Genomic DNA, 12,805 nt, shown 5'->3' with positions numbered 1-12,805 from the left:
TGGGCGTAGGTGGCAGGGAAAGCTGGACATGAAGATGTGTGCCTGAATTTTGAGGGGAAGTCCAAGTTTGCTAACAGGGAATGTGATCTGGTACAGGAAACAGGGTGCGCCAAGCCCAGAAGTGTCCCCCACGCAGCACATGGCCAATCTGATTCATAGAAGCAAAGGAACATGTCCTGTGCATATGCCTTTTAACTCTGCTTGTCGGGATGGAGGTCTACACACGTGATCCAGTGAGCAGGGTGATTGCTGGGGTCGGGTGTGGTGAAGCACGAAATGTCACTGCACTTGACCTTATGCTAACTGCGCTCAACTTTCTCTCTGCCACTTCCTACTTGTGCAGCTTCTCACAGCTCCACTCAGCTGTCCTGCGTTCCACACATCGGACCCCTCACACGCCCTCAGGACGATGACAGCAGAGGCTGTGGGTGACAGCCTGTGCACGCCCTCCAGGGTGGTGTCTTTGTGGGCCGAAGGCAGCGGCCACACATCCATTCTGTGAACCGAGGTCAGTGTTGAAAAGCTCTTCTTTTCCAGAAAGAGAAGTGTTCACGGTTAAGCCACTGAGTGACGAAATACCTTCCATGCAGTTTCTGTCCGTGTCCAGAGCTCGGTGCAGCCGGAGGACATGTGGTAACTCTGTGTGCAGGGCACAAGTGGTTAAGGGGGAAGTCACGCCAGTCATCACCAATGAACCCCTGTGCCGAGCTGTCAGCGGAGGTCACGGTGTGTGCGGAGCGTCTGGACTCGGTCCCGGATGCTCAGTCTCTCTCATCTCCTGTAAGCTGCGTAAACACCTGAGGCAGTGGGGGTCAGTATTCTTATCTTAAAGGTAAGGAGAAGGGGGTTCAGAGATCCCATCAAACATGGCTTTTTATGGATCCTTCCAATGTCTCTCCCCTTTGCTCCCAGTGAGGAAAAATTCAGAATCTGGCAATGGTTTCTTGGCTGTTCCTCAGGACACGCATTCAACACAGACCGGTGGGCTCCGCTCCAGCCACTGAGTCCGTCCCCGGAGAGGCTCCCAGGCGTGTCTGGTTCCAGAGAGCATCCCAGGTGATGCCCAAAAGGAGATAAGAAGCTTTGTTGTGGGGCGCCTGGGTGGCGCAGTCAGATGAGTGTCCTGATTTCAGCTCAGGTCATGATCTCAGTGAGTTCGAGCCTGGCATCAAGCTCCGTGCTGACAGCAAGCTGGCTTGGAATTCTCTCCTGCTCTCTCTGCCTCTTCCCCCAATGTGCTTTCTCTTTCTCTTTAAAAAGAAATAAATTAAAAAGAAGAAGAAGAAGAAAACCTTTGTTGCAAAGAGGATTGGGCTGAAAAGAACAGTCGCATCCTAGGGGGAGATCAGCAAAGCCCAGGAGGTGAATTCTGGATGGTGGGCTGGATTCTGGCGTGGAGGTTGGGGTGGATGAGGGCGGTGCATCAGGGCAGAGGGAGGAGGACGGTTGGGTCCCAAGCCGGGGGTTAACAGGGTTCCCCGGAATGTGAGCCGAGCTTGTTAAGAGAAGCAGGTGGCAGTGGTGGCTGGAACCTGCTGGTGGAGGGACAGGACTGAGCGAGTCAGTGCAGCTAACCTTGGCCACAGCATCTGGGACAGATCTGGGTGGGATGGAATTTGGGTCATGCCCTGAGGACCTGGGTCTTCCTCCAGGAGGGGGAGACACAGCTGCGTGTGCGGGCTGGAGGGGAGGAAGGGCGTGGAGGAGCACAGCGGCAGCCTCGGGTCACACACGTGCCCTGGGACGTCCGCACACCTCATGTCCAGGGTCCGGATGAGTGAGGGGGTGGTTCCGTGGGTGGCCATGCGCGTGCAGGGTGGCTGCAGTCTGCAGTGAGTGCCCCCCACCCCTGCCTGGTGTTCGGCCTGTGCTTCTGCCCAGCTGGGGGGCAGGGAGGGGGAGACCGCACGGAGGGTCAGTACGTGTCCCCACCGGCACACGATGCCATTTGGGCTCCAGCGGCTCTGCTTCTGGAGGCTCGAAGCTGCTGCGTGAACCCCCCGCCCCCCGCCGCCCCCACATTCTCTGCTCCGCTGCCAGCCCGCCTGGCCCGCGGCTGCGGTTTTCCCGAGCCAAGGGTTTTCTGAAGCCTCTCCCGTCCGGTGTCCAGACTCCTGCCCAGCTATCCTGAGAGATGACGGCACCCTTCACGTCCGTCACCCCAGACTCCTGGGAGCCGCCCTGAGCGGTGCCTTGGGCGCGCCAGCCTTCCTGCAGCAGGACGCTCCCTGCCACACGTCCTGTGCACGTCTGCCCGCAGCACGTGTCTGCAATGTGAGCTCCTGTCCTCGCGGTCAGCCTTTCTGTGGGTCGGCCCCTGGGCCGTGTGGTCACACTGCACCCCTGCTCTGCACCCCTACCCCGTGCGCCCTCACACCCTCACATGGTGCCCCTGCCCCGCACACCCTCATACCCTCACAGGGCACCCCTGCCCTGCACACCCTCACATGGTGCCCCGGCTCTGCACACCCTCACACGCACCCCTGCTCAGAACACTCTCATACCATCACGCCGCCCCTGCTCCACGTGCCCTCTCACCACGCCCCTGTTTTGCATGCCCTCACACCATGCCCCTGCTCTGTGTGGTAACAGCATCACACTGTACCCCTGCTCTGCATGCCCTCGCACTGTCCCCCTGCTCCCTGGTCACACCATCACACCATACCCTGCTCTGACCACCTTCACACCATGCCCCTGTGCTGAGTCCTCACTGTCACATGGTGTCCCTGCTCTGCACACCCTTAAACCATGCCGCTGCTTTGTGCACCCTCATACCATCACACTGCACCCCTGCTCCATGCACTGTCACACCCTCGGACCATGTCCCTGCTCTGCAGGTCCTCAAAGCGTGCCCCTGCTCTGTACGCCCTCACACCACCTCACTGCACCCCTGCTCCATGTGCCCTCACACTGTGCCCCGCTCCCTGCTCCCCGTGGTCACACCCTCCCACAGTGCCCCTGCTCTGTGTGCCAGCACACCATGTCCCTGCTTCTCACTGCCACCCCGCCCCAGCCCATCCCTGCCTGGGTCCACGGGAACCCCTCTGGATGAGCCCTGAGTCACACCTGCAGGGTCCCCACCAGCCTCTGTTCTCGGTCAACAAATCTCAACTTATTTGTTTAGTCTAAAATACCAGAAAAACTCATATACCCCTACACCTGGCATGTCAAGGGTGGTGCCCCAGTCTCCTAAGCTGCTTTGACAAGTTGCCACAAGCTCAGTGCCCGCAAAACAAGAGATGGATCATCTTACCGCTCGTGGTCAGAGTCTGCTGGGGGTCTCTGGGCTGCGGCCGGGGTGGGAGCAGGGCTGTGGTCCCTTCCGGATTCTCCAGGGAAGAGCCCGCTTCCTTGCCGTTCCCGGTTTCTGGGGGCTGCCTGCACACCCTGGCCGTGGCTCCTCGCTGTGGCTGCAGAGCCGGCAAGGCTGCTGCCCCCCAGCCCCTTGCCCTGCCCCACCTGCTGCCCTGACCCGCAAGGGCTCTCCACTCGAAGGTTCGGTGATTGGATTGAGGCCACCTGGAAACCCAAGCCACTCGCCCCTCTCAACCCTCAACCTTAGTCGCACCTGTAAAGTCTGCTTAGCCGTGTGAGCTAACGTGTTTACAGGTTCTGGTGATTAGGTAACCTGCAGTTGGGGCGTCTGGGGCCATTGTTCCGCCTCCCGCAGGCCAGCATTTTCAAGGGGAACAGAGGGAGGGGTCAGTACATGCGTGGAGTGATTGCACGTGAGGATCTGCGGGTTGGCCTGGGGTTTGAGGAGCCCATTAGATTAGGTCCTAAAACCCCACGATGACCTGCATCTGCCCTGGGCCTGATTTTGACTTTGGCTACTTAGAATATATCACTTGAACGTGAACTGAACACCCATGATCAGGCCAGGTGTTGTCCTAAGTGCCTTTGCAAAGTCACTTTCATGTAAATCTCTGAAGTATAAAGCAGCAACAGGATCAGAGAGGTTAAGTGAGTGATTCAAGGTCACACAGCTAACAGGTAAACGATTTTGGGGACCCAGGTTTGGTTTTATAACCCCAGCTCTGAAGCTGTTTCTGTTACAGCTCTGTTTAAGTTGTGGGCCAGAGTTGACCTGTCATCTCAGTATTGTGTAAATGTACTGAGGTCACCATAGGAATATTCTGGCTCTTCTCTCTGGTTCTGCAAGTGAGATTGCCTAGTGCAGGTGGGTGGAGCCTGAGCTGATGAGCCTGGGGTCCTTACAGGTGGCCACTTTATCTTTTGCAGGTGGGGTCAAGGTCTGGAGGCCTGAGTTTGACCTTTTACCAACCCCCCCACCTCCATTCACTTGACCTTGGACAAGTTCTTTTGTCTCTGTCCCTCAGATTCACATCCCCGACCAGCCGCTTACTGCTGCCGGGTCCTGAACAACTCACTTCCTGCCCTGAGGCCTGGGTCTCCTCGATGGTGCCCACATGGCAGGAATGCGGTAAACACCACAGGCAGGTGCACGTGTGATGGACGGTGCTCAGCTCAGCCCGACACCCTGTGCCAGAGCGACCATTTCCCGACGGCTGTGTAAGAGACTGTCTCCCAGAACGGCGGTGGCTCCTGGAGGCCGCGGATGGAAGGCAGGTCATACGCTGAAGTTCACAGGACTCACTTACAAAAATCATGTAAGCTATTCTCATAATACAGGACTACATACTTTTCTGTGAAAATTAGTTTCAAACACTCAGAAGTACGACAGATAAACGTGTTACTCCCCAGGCCTCCACTAGAGGTGACTGTTGTCAACATGTTGGTCTCTCCGTACAGGTCGCTTTCTATGTGTTCATGGCAAATATGGGAGCTTGTCATTAGTTATAGAAGTTTCCAGGACTACAATGTATCTAGTGTCAAATGCCAGACGCTCAGAGGCTGGGCTCTTGGAAGCCATGGAAGGCCTGGACGCCAGACACCTGACCTCTGTGGTGGGGCTGGAGCCGGTCATGCCCGTGTGAGGCCAGGAGAGGGCGCCCAGGGTCCACTCAGGCGCCCCTGAGCTTGAACGTCACCTCCGGTGGGGCACCATCTCATTTAGGCAGCAAGGGCCAGGGTTTGGACAAGGCAGATTGGTTGGACGACTGGACATTAGAGACTCAGCCAAAGCTCGTGCAAATGCAGTTTGCTGTGGGCGAGAACCCAGAGTGGGGCATTCACGGAGTGGCCACAGAGTCAGGAAGCACAGTTTTGTCCCTGATTAGCTGAAGAGTATCTTCTTAATGTCACGTTGTGTGTAGCCGTTTTACAAGGTCACTGACAGGCCACACGTGGCCACGCAGTGGCCAGCACGCAGCTCCCCTGCACGTGCTTCACACACACCAGCCCTGCAACTGCTGGCCGGGTCTCCTGGGGACTAAGTGGCGCCCACTGCTTTCTTACCCGAGAGCAGCTGCTCAGCGAATCCAGCAGATGCTGGGTCACAGGCAGACCTCATCCGCAGGGAGGATGCTCCCCAGAGTCCCAGGGAGTTGCAGTCTGCTCTGAAAATGGTCAAAGAAAAACATGTTGTCCGTCAAATAACAGTTGAAGATTTAGTAAGTACCTACCACCAACAGGTCTAGGGCCCAGTAGAACCTGCAAGAAAAGGGATGTCTGTGCAGAGGACAGGAGACCCTCTGTCCTGTGTGGCCCTGCTGCTGCTGTGGCCTGAAGCATCACTGTCTCTTGCCAGGACAACGGGCTTCCTGCTTGGATTCCTGCTGCTCTGCAGTGTGTGTCCTACACAGGAGTGAGCGGGCACTGCTTTGTTCAGCACACTCGGGGCCCCTGAGTCACGGTTCAAAGTCACAGTCCTTATGAAGCCCTGTCTGCTCAGGTCCGTCTCCTGCTTCAGTTCCCACTCGTGGCTTCCTCGCTCAGCTGGAGCCACACTGCCCCGCAGCTCTCACTTGTACCGTCCTGGGGTCTCTGTCCTGCCTGATTACCTGTGCCGAGCTTGCTTCTCCCGGTGTTCGGTGCCCCAGTCCTGCTGCTCCAAGGCTCCCCTCAAGGGACACCTTGTCCGTGAGTGTTCACCTATTTGCGACGCTACGAAGATCAGTGGACCCTGTGCCTGACTCTTCTATCCTTCAACCTGCGTGCTCCCCATAACATGTGGCATCCTCCTAGATGCCTTCTTTTTAAATTACATTTGCTCTAGGGTGCCTGGGTGGCTCAGTCGGTTAAGCATCTGACTTCAGCTCAGGTCATGATCTCACAGTTGGTAGGTTTGAGCCCCACATCAGGCTCTGTGCTGACAGCTCAGAGCCTGGAGCCTGCTGCAGATTCTGTGCCTTCCTCTCTCTCTGACTCTCCCCTGCTTGCACCGTCTCTCTCTGTCTTTCAAAAATAAATTAAAAAACATATTAAAAAATTAAATTACGTTTGCTCTGTCTTCCCTGAACAGAAGTGTGAACCCGACACAGACAGCTCTCCCTATCTTGCCGATGCCACCAAAATGCCCAAAATAGAGCATCCTGATAGAGGGTGGTCAGTAAGTAGTTTTTCACTTAATATGAGATATAGAGATAATACAATAATATGATTTTCATTTAATATAATAATATGATATTTGCTATGAAAAAAATCCAGGCATTAGAAACATGTGTACAATATGTTTTCATATTCGCAAAGAAAAATGTATTAAAATATTAGTAGTTTATGACCCAAAATATTGTGCTTATCATTGGGTGGTAATAGAAATGATATCTGTTTTATTTTTGGAATGTTTAGGGTGTTTTAAGTTTTCTTTCAAGCTTTCTTTCTCCCCTTCCCCTCCCTTTTCCATTTTTTATATTTTCTTGTTTTGCTTTCTGTTTTTTTTTTTTTTTTTACCCAGGCCATACTATCCTCATTAGTCTACGCATGACTCCTTTTATCATTTTTATCACTATTTTCCTCTTTACCCAAACTACACCAAGAATACCCTCCCCTGTGGAATATTATTCAACCATAAAAAAAGAATGAAATTAGGGCATCTGAGTGGCTCAGTCAGTTGAGCATCTGACTCTTGATCTCAGTTCAGGTCATGATCTTAGTGTCAGTGGGTTCCAGCCCCGTGATGGGCCCGGTGTTGGGGTCTGCTGGGCATAAAGCCTACTTTAAAAAAAAAAAAAAAAGAAGAAAAAGAAAAAAAGAAGAATAAAATGTTGTCATTTGCAACGATGTGAATGGAGCTAGAGAGGATTATTCTAAGTGAAGTAAGTCAGTCAGAGAAAGACAAATACCACATGATTTCACTCGTATGTGGAATTTAAGAAGCCAAACAAACAAGCAAACGGAAGTGAATAAAAGAAACAGAAAGCCAGTGGAGAGCCAGACTCTCTACAGAGAACGGACTGATGGTCACCAGCAGGGAGGTGGGTCGGTGGGGAACGGGTGTTGGGGAGGCGGGGGGCACTTGCTGTCATGAGCACCGGGTGATTGTGGAAGTGTTGTCACGTATTGTACACTCGGAACTAGGATTACACTGTATGTTAACTAACTGGAATTTCGATGAAAAGTTAAAAAAAGAATTACCACCAAACAAAAACCAAACACCTAATGTATTTAATATATATCCTTCCAGTTTCCTTCCAAATGTTCATTTATTTGCATGTATTTCTTGAAAAGCATATAGCAGTTTTGTGTGTAAATTTTGATTTTTTATAATTAGCACTGGCCTTCGCATTTCATTCTAACCCTTGGCCTACGAGTCCGTCCCTGCTGCTCCGCTGCCGTTCGGTGCGTGGCCCCTCACTGCTGCGTGTTTTCTGACGTTCTGATTACATGCACGGACGTGTCCCGTCACCCTGGTCAGCTCCCGGAACGGCCCCAGGCTGCTGCCAGCTCCCGGTTGTCACCGACCTGCTGTGACTGTTACCCTCCGACAATTCTCCTGCAGACCGGGGTCGGAATTAACACCCGGGGTGAAGTCCCGGGGGTTCGGGCAGAGGCGTTCTTACAACACACCCAGGTGTGCCTTCACGGTGGTGAGGCCACTTCACGCGCCTGCCAGCTCTGAGTAAACGTTCGTTTCCCCCATGTTCGTACCAGCCCTTAGTCACCAGAACTTCTAATTTCTGCCATTTTGATGGATGGACATTTACAACTTGTTTACATTCCTATTTCTCTGATTGCAAAGTTGGATATGTCTTTACGTGCTCTTGGCTACTCAGATATTCATTTTAAATTTTGATGTCATTGAACCTATCAGCCCCACCCCATGTAGCTTCCGTGTGTGTGTGTGTGTGTGTGTGTGTGTGTGTGTGTGTGTGTGTGTTTTGGTGTTGTTTGAGATATTCTTTCCCACAGTGATTTTTACAATTGTTTTTATAGTTTTGTCTTTCGTGTTGAGATTTTAAATCCGTTCAAACTTTCATTTTGGCCGTGGTTTATATCGGAGAGGATAGGCTACATTATTCTAGGATTAAAAGCCATGAATTCTTTAATGTCTCTTAAAGCAACAAAAGTTCTTCTCTTGCTCACGCTGCAGGTCCTTCGCTGTTGGACAGAAAGGCTGTGCTCATGGCAGTGACTCCAATCCCCGGGCTTCCAGAAGGGGCAGGATCTAGAATTCCGTCGGGTGTTATGTTGGATGGAAAAACATGTCCAAAGGACCTCTTTGCACAAGCAAGTAAATGTTTTAGCTCAGAAGAGCCACGTGACACCTCTACTCAGAATTTGCTGTCCAGAACTAGTGATCTGACCTCAAAACACTGGAAATGGGCTAGAAAGTGTAACGCTTCCATGTGTCCAGCAGGAAAAACCTGGAAACAGGTGGTGAAGTGTATAAATCATGAACTCCTGAGGAAAGAGCGAATCCATCTGTATTTCTTCCCCGATAGCCTGCGGTCTTCTCCAAGGCGTTGTTTGATAATCCATTGTTTTACCTCCAGCTTGTGACATCACCTCTGTCACACCAAAGGACACGTTTCTAAACTCGTATTTAGTTCCCTTAACTTCCTTCTATCTCTGCTTCTGTATCCATTCTGTGGCCGGTGCCACAGGTGGTTTTGTCACATGTCTGGGAGGACTCTGTCTTCGCTTCTATTCCTTTGTAAAAACTTCAAAATCAGTTTTTCAAGTTTCCTAAATAATCCCATTGGGATTTAATTGAAGTTTCATTACATTTATAAATTAATTTGGGGAGAATTGGTCATCTTTAGAGTATTAGGTCATCAGCTTTTCTTTTTTGTCTTGTTTTAGCGTTTCTTGTTTTATCTTTAATAGGGTCTGAAAATTTTATTTATCGAGGTCTTGTTCTGTTTTTGTTTGATTACTTACCAGATAGATTTATAGATTTTGCTGTAGAATTTTATTTTCTATATTTTATCTACTTGCTTATTGTGAATGTATAGGAACATATGTGATTTTGATATGCTGATGTTATATTTGGGAGCATTGAAACGTCTGTCCTGAGGACGTTTCATTCTTTTGGGCTTTTCTCTGTGAGTGATCAAAGTATCTGTCAATAATGGTAATTTGGACTCTTCCCTTTTGATCCTTATACCTCATGTTATTTTTATTTTATTTTTTCTGTTGTTCTTTTTCTTGTCCTAATTTTCAGCCAGGTCTCCAAGACTATATGGAACAAGTATCAGTGATGCAGACGGCCCTGTCTTATTTGCATTTATTTAATAGGACAGTGTCTGAAGTTTCTCCATATTTGCTGTGTGTGACAGTAGAATATAAGCGGTTTTATCTAAAAAAGTCTATATAAGACTGGAACCATCTGTTCCTTGAAATGAATCTTTTCACTAAAACATCCATAAAACTACCTGGGCCAGTGTTTGTGGGAAGATGTGTAAATCACTGTTTTTGTTTTAATAGTTGTCTAATGATTAAGACTTCCTTTCTTTGTTTCTTTTTTATTTACATATTTTTGAGATACTGACAAACAGTGAAGTGTGCAAATCTTAAGTGCATAATTTAGTGAATTTTACAAAAGTACCTGCCCATATAACCCATCCCTCATGAAGAGCTAAAACATTTCCATCACCCTAGAAAGTTCTCTATGCCCTTTCTCACCCTGTCCTAATCCTTCCCCAGAGCAAACCACTGTTATTATTTCTGTCCCTACAGATACCTCTTCCTAAAAATAAAGCTCATATAAATGGAACCAAGAGTAGGTAGTCTTTTGCCTGGACTAATGGTTTTCATTCACACTCCTCTTTCTGTGATATTGTACTGTGTGAATATATTGTTTCCAGATTTGGAAACATGCATAAAGCTGCTATAAGCCTTCCTAAACAAGCTTCTTATGTGTTTGTGTTTTCATTTATTCTAGGAAAATATGTAAAAGATAACATAGGGTAGGTAAATCTTCAACTTTGTGAGTGACTTCCATAGTGTAGGAGAGGTATAGATATTCTAGCTCCTTGTTTAGTGTATTCAGACATTCATACTAATAATTTTAGTGGTTTTGTAGTAATGTCTTATGAGAAATTTATTTTCTTGATAATTAATGACCTTAAGTACTTTTTTCATGTGTTTATTGGCCTTTTATATGTCTTCCCTTATGAAGGGTTTGATTTGATTAAGACTTCTGTGTATTTTTCAAAACTAAACTCAAAATGGATGAAAGAACTAAAGGTAAGACAGGAATCCATCAAAATCCTAGAGGAGAGAGCAGGCAAAAACATCTCTGACCTTGGCTGCAGCAACTTCTTACTCAACATGTCTCCAGAGGCAACAAAAGCAAAAATGAGCAATTGGGACCTCATCAAGAAAAAATCTTCTGCACAGCAAAGGAAACAATCGGTAAAATAAAAGGCAACTGACAGAATGGGAGAAGATATTTCCAAATGTAATATCAGAGAAAGCGTTAGTATGCAAAATCTATAAAGAACTTATCAAACTCAACAACCAAAAACAAATAATCCAATGAGGAAATGGGAAACATACATAAATAGACACTTTTCCAAAGAAGACATCCAGATGGCCAACAGACACATGAAAAGATGTTCAACATCACTCATCATCAGGGAAATACAAATCAAAACCACAATAAGATAACACCTCACACCTGTCAGAATAGCTAAAATTAACACAAGAAACAACAGATGTTGGCAAGTATATGGAGAAAGGAGAACACTTTCACTGCTGGTGGGAATGCAAACTGGTGCACAGCCACTCTGAAAACAGTATGGAGATCCCTCAAAATTAAAAATAGAACTCCCCTTGACTCAGCAATTGCACTACTAGGATACAGGTGTGCTGTTTCTCAGGAGCACATGCATCCCAATATTTATAGCAATGCTATCGATAACAGCCTGCTATCGACAATAGCCAAAGTATGGAAAGGGCCCAAATATCCATTGACTGATGAGTGTATAAAGAAGATGTGGTATATATATATATATATATATATATACACAATGGAGTATTACTCAACAACCATAAGGAATGAAATCTTGCCATTTGCAACAACATGGATGGAGCTAGAGTGTATTATGCTAAGAGAAATTAGTCAGAGAAAGACAAATATCATAGGACATTACTCATACTTGAAATTTAATATACAAAGCAGATGAACATAAGGAAAGGAAAACAAAAATAATATAAAAACAGGGAAGGGGACAAAGCATAAGAGACTCTTAAATATAGAGAACAAACTGAGGGTTGCTGGAGGGGTTGTGGGTGGGGATGGGCTAATGGGGGAGGACCATTAAGGAGGACACTTGTTGGGATGAGCATTGGGTATTATATGTAGGGAATGAATCACTTGATTCTATTCCTGAAATCATTATTGCACTCTATGCTAACTAACTTGGGTGTAAATTAAAAAAAAAAAAGGCTTCTGTGTCTTTATACTTGGGCTCTCATTTTATTATTGATTTGTAGGAACTTTTTATCTCTACTGGGTCAAAGTCCTTTGTCAGATATATGTATTAGAAACACACATTTCCCCTGTGATCTTGATTTCCATGAAATTGTCAGTTTCCCTGGACTCTGTGGGTGGTTTTAAGGTCTGTGTCCTGGCATGCTCTCTGCGAGCTGGACCAAGATAGAGTAGGAGCAGCTTGGGGCAGGTGTTCGGCAAGAGACTCTGCACTCAACGGCTCTCATTTCTCGTCCTCATCAGTGGATCCTCCCCACCAGGAACCACTCAGAAATTCTGGGTCAGGCTCCGAGCATTTCTAGGAGCTACTGCCGTGTCCGGGCTGGGGGTATGGGCAGCTGGGTCCTTTGGGAGCTGGTCAAGCTGACCACATGCCTTGTTACTGGCATCCTGGCTTTGCTGGCATCCTGCATCAATTCTGTATTAATTTGTTAATTTTTGGTGAGCCAACTTGGCTCCTGAATTGTGTCAGTAAGACAGACAAAGAGCACAAAACAACAAAAATCACACAAAAACTTACAGTGGCCCCTGTCCTCATGGAGCCTCCTTTGCAGAGGACAGACAGGCAGTAAGCAGCAGATTACAGATATGCTAGAAGGTGACAGGGCCTCTGGGCAAGCTGCAGAGTGGTGTAGGACAGCGTGGACCATGTCTGTGTGGAGGGGAGGTGCATGCTGTAATACCAGCAGGAAGCCAGCCACGGTCCCACTGAGAAGGGCATTTGAGCAGAGGTGCGGGAGAAGTGAAGGACTCAACCATACAAGTATTTGGGGGAATCTCAGTGAAAAGGCACTGAGGTCCGAATACACCTCACAGCTCCACAAACAGCAAAGAGGCCAGTGTGGCTGGAACGCAGCAACCAGGGGGGACAACACCAGACAACGAGGGGCAGAGGGGGCAGGCTTGCAGGAGCTCGTAGGGCCCTGAGCCTCTGCTGCGTGGGAAAGGGTCACTTCCCTGACCTCATCCCTTGTCTGTCACTGGTTCTGCCCCATCCAGGCCTGC

The 12,805-nt window shown here is 48.6% G+C and overlaps 1 long non-coding RNA gene across 4 annotated transcripts; it reads left to right on the top strand.

The window, feature by feature from the left end:
• The first annotated feature begins 345 nt into the window (after positions 1–345).
• LOC115271878 lies at positions 346–10,212 on the top strand. 4 transcript variants are annotated; one of them, XR_003900130.1, is made up of 8 exons: positions 346–508; positions 591–811; positions 913–1,056; positions 1,261–1,362; positions 4,341–4,631; positions 5,672–5,815; positions 6,386–6,472; positions 8,453–10,212. It is a non-coding gene; the product is annotated as an uncharacterized LOC115271878 (long non-coding RNA). The 4 variants fall into 4 exon arrangements; XR_003900131.1 differs by lacking the exon at positions 5,672–5,815 and having other exon boundaries at positions 6,386–6,468; XR_003900129.1 differs by lacking the exon at positions 5,672–5,815.
• The last annotated feature ends 2,593 nt before the right edge of the window (positions 10,213–12,805 follow it).

The sequence above is a fragment of the Suricata suricatta genome, chromosome 11 (genome assembly GCF_006229205.1).
Source record: "Suricata suricatta isolate VVHF042 chromosome 11, meerkat_22Aug2017_6uvM2_HiC, whole genome shotgun sequence".
In the NCBI taxonomy this organism is placed as follows: domain Eukaryota; kingdom Metazoa; phylum Chordata; class Mammalia; order Carnivora; family Herpestidae; genus Suricata; species Suricata suricatta.
Note: the sequence above shows the minus strand (reverse complement) of the source record. Positions and strands in the feature narration are given on the sequence as shown.